This window comes from Mus caroli, chromosome 9 (assembly GCF_900094665.2).
Source record: "Mus caroli chromosome 9, CAROLI_EIJ_v1.1, whole genome shotgun sequence".
Lineage (NCBI taxonomy): Eukaryota > Metazoa > Chordata > Mammalia > Rodentia > Muridae > Mus > Mus caroli.
In genome coordinates this window covers 48,826,169-48,833,659 of record NC_034578.1, presented here as the reverse complement: position 1 = coordinate 48,833,659, position 7,491 = coordinate 48,826,169, and the positions used below count along the sequence as shown (strand labels likewise).

Sequence of the window (7,491 nt, the reverse complement as noted above, 5' to 3'; positions counted from 1 at the left end):
CCCCAATATAGGGGAATGCCAGGGCCAAAAGAATGGGAATGGGTGGGTAGGGAAGTGGGGGGCGCTATGGGGGACTTTTGGGATAGCATTGGATATGTAATTGAGGAAAATATGTAATAAAAAAAAAGAAAAAAAAAGTTCTCTATGGAATTCCATGGATTTATGAAAAAATAAATATTGGTTGCTAACTCAAAAAAAAAAAAAAAGAAAAAGAAAAGGGATAATGACTTTCCCAGTCTAGACAGAAGAATGGCTGGGGGTGGGGAAGGGGGAGTAAGGGCATGTGCCTCCTCATGAGATGAGGTCAGAGCAGCAAGGAGGATAACAGCACAATAGTGGACTGTGTGACCAACATAGGCCACTACCCCTCCACATGGATCTAGCACATGGGGTCTGTGAGCTTAAGAGTCAAGTAACAACCTTTGGCAGGCTGAAAGAAACACTGCTGTAGAGGGCATATTATCTGAAATTGGCTGGAAAAGCTATCCTACTTAGAAAGAAAAGAAGAGATCTCTCCTGTGGTGATAAAAAGATCTGGAGCCTTGGATAAAGCTGTGTAATGGGAGAGGAAGATGTATTTTCCTCTAATATTTTAATTGTTTTTGGCGTCTCTCCCTTCTGCTCCCTCCCTCAAATTATAGTCTTTTTCAATCCCATTCATTTTCCTTCAAAGTTCATAATTTTATTTTTATTTAAGACCGAATAAAATTCCATTTTGTGTATGTACCACATAGCCTTCATTCATTCATCTGTTGATAGACAGTGAGTCTGGTCCCATCTCCTGGCTGCTGTGAATAAAGCAGTGATATACACGGATGTTGTCTTAGAATTGTTTGGTACACACGCAGATAGAGTAACTAGGCTATACAGCAGTTCCTCTTACTGTTAAATGTATGAATGTTTGCATGCATGCACATCTATGCACTGATTGCTGCCTGGAACCAGTGGAGGCCACAAGAGGGCATTAGATCCCCCTGAAAGTGGAGTTACCAATGGTTGTGAGCTGCCATGTGGGTGCTGAGGACCAAACCTGGATCCTCTGCAAGAGCAGCAAGTATACTTAACCAGGGAGTCAGCTTTCCATCCCCTCACACAATGGTTCTATTGTAAGCTTTTAAAAAGCCCTCCACACAGAGGATGCATCTAAGCCTGTAGAGACTTGATGCCCCAGGGAAGGGGAATGTGGGGGGGGGGGTGAGGTATGAGTGCATGAGAATGTTGTGTGGATGGGTGGGTGGGGAGCACCTTCTCAGAGGCAAAGGGGAGGAAGGATGGGGTGGAAAACTCTGGGAGAGGGACTGGGAAGGGTGCCAACATTTGGAATATAAATAAATAAATAATTTAATAATAATAATAATAACAACAACAATAATAATAAACCCCTCCATACTAATTTTGTAATGGCTACACCAGTGCTCACTCCCACTGGCAGCCTATAAGGATTCCTCTTTCCCCATATCCTTGCTATTGTTTATTGTCTTTTTTTTTTTTTTAATAAATCTCGATCATAGCATTCTGGTTGGAATGAGGTAGAATCTTAGAGAAGTTTTAATTTGGATTTCCCTGATGTCTAAGGGTATTGGACGCTTTTAAAAACGATTGGCCATTTGTGTTTACTCTTTCAACAATTGATCAGCTCAGCAACTTATTTTTTTATTTCAGTTGTTTGGCTTTTTTGTTCAGCTCTTTGAGGTCATTGTATATCCTATCAATCCTCTGTCTGACCTGTAGCTGGCAAAGGACCTACCCCACCCCGTCCCCACTCTCATCCGGTACACTGTCGTTGCACTCGTTTGCTTGTTTCCTTTGCTGTACAGAAGCCTTTTAATTTTTACAAGGTCCTATTTGGTGATTGTTAACTTCATTGCATGAACTACTGGAGACCTACTCAGAAATCCATCCCCCACGCCTGTATCTTGAGGTGTTTCTTCTACTTTTTCCTTTAGCTGTTTCAGAGCTTTGAGTCTGCATTCTTTGATGTGTTTGAAGTTGATTTTTGTGCAAGGTGAGAGGTGAGAATCTAGTTCCATTCTTTTATAGGTGGATATTCTATTTTCTCAACATAATTTGTTTAAGAGGCTGACTTTGATCCAATTATATTTGGGAATTATTTGTTATGTCTTAGAAAATGTGGTGTAATGTGGCAGGAGGAAGCACCTCAGTGGACAGCCAAGGTGTGTTCACCTGAGGAATCACCACCATGTGACAGACCTAGGAGAGAAGGAAGTTTATTGGGGGAAAGGAAGGGGACCGGGAAAAGGGATAGAGGCAGAGGACAGAAAAGGACAGAAAGAGAGAAGAGAGAGGAAGAGAGGAAGAGTCCAGCAGAGAACATGTGGGGAAGACAGAGAGAGATTAGGAGATGGGGAGTTAGAGGGGGAGAGAGGAAGGGAGGGGAGAAAGGAGGGAGGGAGGGAGGGAGAGAGAAAGGAAAGAGAATTGAGAAAGAGGGAAAGGACTGAGAGGAGAGAGAGAGAGAGAGAGAGAGAGAGAGAGAGAGAGAAGCCAGAAGGCCAGTGGCTAGCACCTGGCAGGAGGCTATGTAAGCTGTTGCTAGGTAGTTGTTGGGCGGAGCCTAAAGGAACTGCTAACATTATTTAGTATCTAAAAAGTACTAAATTAGTTTTAGTTTCTTTGTAAAAAGTCAGGTGGCTATAGCTCTATGCATCGACATACTGTGCATCTTTTTTTTTTCTGTTTTATTGACTTGCATGTTTCTTTTGTGCTATTTATTATATTATGGCTCTGTAGCATAACTTGAAATTGTGTGTGGTGATAACTCCAGCATTATTCTTTTTGTTCAGAATTGACTTATTATCTGAGATCTTTTATAGTTCTAAATGAATTTTAAGATTTATTTTCTATGTTTTTGAGGAATGGCATAAGAATTTTTATGGGCAGTGCACTGATCTGTAGATTGTCTGTAGGAAAACAGCCATTTTCATAATGTTGAGTTTTCAAATCTGCGGTTATGAAAACTCAATATATTTTCTTTTTTCCCCTTTGAGTTTGTTTGTTTTTGAGAAAGGATCCCACGATATAGACTTGCCTGCCTGCTCTTCCTCCTAAATGCCGAGATTAAGAGTATCCCACCACACTAGGCTAGAAACAGATATTCTTAACCACTTAGAATCCTCTTTTCTAAGGGTTTTCTTAATTATTCAATGATACCATGTTTTACTAAGATGTTGGCTAGTTAATTTGACTAAGCGCCCAATTATGATACAGTCAGATTTACATGATAGATTGGAGTGTGGTTTTTTTTTCTTCAAGGATTTATTTACTTTCAACATTTCCCTTTATTTTCAAGTTTTTACTGTTTGTTTTATCCAGTGCAATTGCTCCATGAGTAAAGAAACAAAAACTTCGGATTACAAAAATGCTTAGAGTAGTTAGCTTCTTCTCATCAGGACAGCACATCTTTTTATGAAGTTTGCTTATTCACCAATGTTTTTTCCTTGCTTATCTCAGCAGTGACAGGAGAGAGGGTTGTGCTCCGAGGGACTGGGCATCCAGCTTCTAATCCAGGAGCTGAGTTCATTGTCCTATGTTTTTACCTTAGTCCACTCAGTCTGCTTTGGGTTGCTGTTGCTTCATGTTTAAAAAGGGGAATAGATGGGATGACTGGCAAAGTCCTCTGGGGCACCAGTAGCCTGTGTCTCCTTGTACTTTTAGAAGAGGAAATAGTTCTGAGAATATAATTTTAAATCAGTGTCTACTGTGAGACTAGCACTGCTGGTATGCAAAATGATGGACTGATTGAGAGATGGGGAGAGAGACACTGAATTCATGTACCAGAGCTAGCTAGTTACTAAGTTACTAGTTACCAACTGGGAATTGTAATCTCACAGCTCTTTGCAATGTTTCAAAAGGGCTCATTTGTTTTTTGTTTGTTTTTTGTTTGTTTGTTTGATTTTAATCATTTTTGGTTCTCACAGGAATAGCACAAAAAAGGGGAGAGTTTCTTATTTATTTATTTATTTCAGGCTCCACAAATGGAGGTCACCCTGCTAACTGGGACAGAAGGGCTTTCTGACCCTCGTTGCCTCTCCTCAGTATTGCAGGGTTCCCAAGTTCAATAACTATTAAATGCTAAAGAAGGCAGCCTGACCCAGAGCTGCATTTTATCACAGTCTGGCAGATGAATAATCCTCACTGATAAATTCCTTTTCTGCAAAGTCCAAAGTGTTTGGTTGAGCAGTTTGGGGTCATTTGTAAAGTCAAAATAGGTTAGAGGACGTGGTGTTTACAAGTTCTCTCAAATCCAGTCAGAAATGCTACAGAGAATATTTTTGCTTTTTCTTTAAATGTACAAAGGAATAAAAACTAATATAGTAAATTCCCTTTGACCTAAAATATATCTCCTAAAACTCTTGAACTTTTGGATATATTGATGGTGGTTTATAGCTGCTTATGTAAATATATATATACACATGTGAAGTGTTAATCATATGCTTATGGAAAAGATTTCTGGGCTATTTACTTGGGCTCTCTGATCCTCCCTGTTCCAGAGACAGCTGCATCTTCTGCAGTGCCATCCTCATCCCATAGACAAAATGGTGAAGGTTGGCGTGAACGGATTTGGCCGTATTGGGCGCCTGGTTACCAGGGCTGCCGTCTGCTCTCCACTTGGCAAAGTGGAGATTGTTGCCATCAACGACCCCTTCATTGACCTCAACTACATGGTCTACATGTTCCAGTCTGACTCCACCCATGGCAAATTCAATGGCACAGTCAAGGCTGAGAATGGGAAGCTTTTCATCAACGGGAAGCCCATCACTGTCTTCCAGGAGCTAGATCCTGCTAACATTAAATGGGGTGATGCTGGTGCTGAGTATGTTGTGGAGTCTACTGGCCTCTTTACCACCATGGGGAAGGCTAGGGCCCACTTGAAGGGTGGAGCCAAAAGGGTCATCATCTCTGCCCCTTCTGCTGATGCCCCCATGTTTGTGATGGGTGTGAACCACGAGAAATATGATAACTCACTAAAGATTGTCAGCAATGCATCCTGCACCACCAACTGCTTAGCCCCCCTGGCCAAGGTCATCCATGACAATTTCGGCATCGTGGAAGGGCTCATGACCACAGTCCATGCCATCACTGCCACTCAGATGACTGTTGATGGCCCCTCTAGAAAAACATGGCGTGATGGCCGTGGGGCTGCCCAGAACATCATCCCTGCATCCACTGGTGCTGCCAAGGCTGTGGGCAAGGTTATCCCAGAGCTGAATGGGAAGCTCACTGGCATGGCCTTCCGTGTTCCTACCCTCAATGTATCCGTTGTGGATCTGACATGCCGCCTGGAGAAACCTGCCAAGTATGATGACATCAAGAAGGTGGTAAAGCAGGCATCTGAGGGCCCACTGAAGGGCATCCTGGGCTACACTGAGGACCAGGTTGTCTCCTACGACTTCAACAGCAACTCCTACTCTTCCACCTTTGATGCTGGGGCTGGCATTGCTCTCAATGACAACTTTGTAAAGCTCATATCCTGGTATGACAATGAATACAGCTACAGCAGCAGGGTGGTGGACTTCATGGCCTACATGGCCTCCAAGGAGTAAGAAACCCTGGACCACCCACTCCAGCAAGGACACTGAGAGCAAGAGAGGGGCCCTCAGTTGCTGAGGAGTTCCTATCCCAACTCGGCCCCCAACACTGAGCATCTCCCTCACAATTTCCATCTCAGAATGCCATAATAACAGAAGGGGCTTAGGGAGCTCTCTCTACTCTCTTGAATACCATCAATAAAGTTGCTGCACACACACCCCAAAATGCATAACTGTATGTAAATGTTTAGTATTGAAATTCCTTATAACCTTATAGAAGTTTCACATAGGCATAAGAATATTCTAGTGCAGAAGGGTTCAGGCTACACTCCAGAAACAGAAGCAAGTTGTCAGCTGCTGTTGTTGATCACAGAGCAGTTTCCATTGTCATTTTAAATGTGCATATAGCTGTTTCCCTACTCATCCACTCTAGGAAGTATCTACTGGCATCTGTCTATGAAAGATGCACTTACCTGTGCATAGGGGCTCACCTGTAATCCCAGTATTGGGGAAACTGAGGCAAGAGGGTTGTTTAAAGTTTGAGGTCAGCATGAACTACAGAGTAAAACTCTTGTCTACAAAAAAAAAAAAGAAAGAAAGAAAGAAAGAAAGAAAGAAAGAAAGAAAGAAAGAAAGAAAAAACAAACCCCCACACTAAACTACAACCAAAAATGACACCTTCATATTGAAAATTATTCTCTCTTATTCTCAACCAGTTTATCTTTTCAAAATAAGTTCTTACTCTGTAGCTCTGGGTGACCTCAAATTTGTAACCCTCAAATTTGTCTTAGGATTATAAGCAATATAAGCATGAGCCATCATGCTCCCTTGGGTGGAACCTTTGGTTCCCATTTGTGTAAGAGGACCCACCTCTTCACTATGTCTGTTTTTATGTATATTCATGCCTGCGTATTTATATTCTACTGTAATTGGGTCTATGAGGGTTAGCAATGGTAATCCACACAAAGCACACAGCACAGTGAACAAAAGATGTCTGTAACTGTGGTCTATAGTTATCAATGAATGATGTGGAAACCCCTCTGGAAGAATAAGAAGGCTGTGGCTCAAAGGACATTCTCCTAAGCTTTAAGGCCTAGTATCCTTCTTTCCCTCCTGCTGACTCTTCCCCCACCCCCAATTCCCTGTGACTACTGCCTGCCTGCCTCTCTTCCCTCCCTCTGATACCTGTTTTCCTTCCCTGCTATCACTCCTTCATGCCTTTCCTCTCTCCTTTGCTGGACTTCTCTTTCTAGGCCATGCTTACGTGGCATTGTGTCTTGTTTGCTTCATGGGGTGCTTTTGAAAGTTATTTAATCTTGATTCGACTGCCAGTCTGACCAGCCACAAATTCCAATATTTATCAATTTATTTTCTTTCAGAACTCTCATGACATTCTTTTAACACAATAAAAGATCTCTAAGGCAAGATCTTTGCTCTCTGATTCACTGATACACATCATATCTGACACACTGATACCTCAGACAATATACAACACACAGTATATGTGTTATATGCACTCATTTTTGCATTAATTTATTATTATTAATTATTATTCTGTATATATATATATATATATATATATATATATATATATATATATATATATATATATATATATATATATATCTTGTGTGTATTTCACTTTCTTCTACTTACTAACTGGAGGCATCATTTTAAATCTAAAGTATTATAGAAGACTTTATTTCATTATCTCTAGATTTTTCTCTTTAGTCTTTTAATTGATCTAAAACCACATTTTTATAACGTTAGTTGATTTCCCAAAATTTATTTCCCTGCAAGAATTTTCTTTCCTGTTTTCTTTCACTTTACTTTTTTGCTTTCTCTTCAAGGTAACCATATTGGTCTTGGTGTGACTACTCCTACTTAGTAGTTCCTTGGATCTTTATATTTTTAGTTTCCAAGAATGTTCTTGTGTTTTCTA

General features: G+C 41.0%; 1 pseudogene across 1 annotated transcript in view; it reads left to right on the top strand.

Annotated features, from left to right (window-relative positions):
• LOC110300987 overlaps positions 1–5,776 on the top strand; it is a 45,066-nt pseudogene extending 39,290 nt beyond the window's left edge. Inside the window, exon 3 of the transcript XR_003837575.1 lies at positions 4,512–5,776. The product of XR_003837575.1 is annotated as a glyceraldehyde-3-phosphate dehydrogenase pseudogene (transcript). The remainder of the gene's footprint in view (positions 1–4,511) is intronic.
• Positions 5,777–7,491: the final 1,715 nt, after the last annotated feature.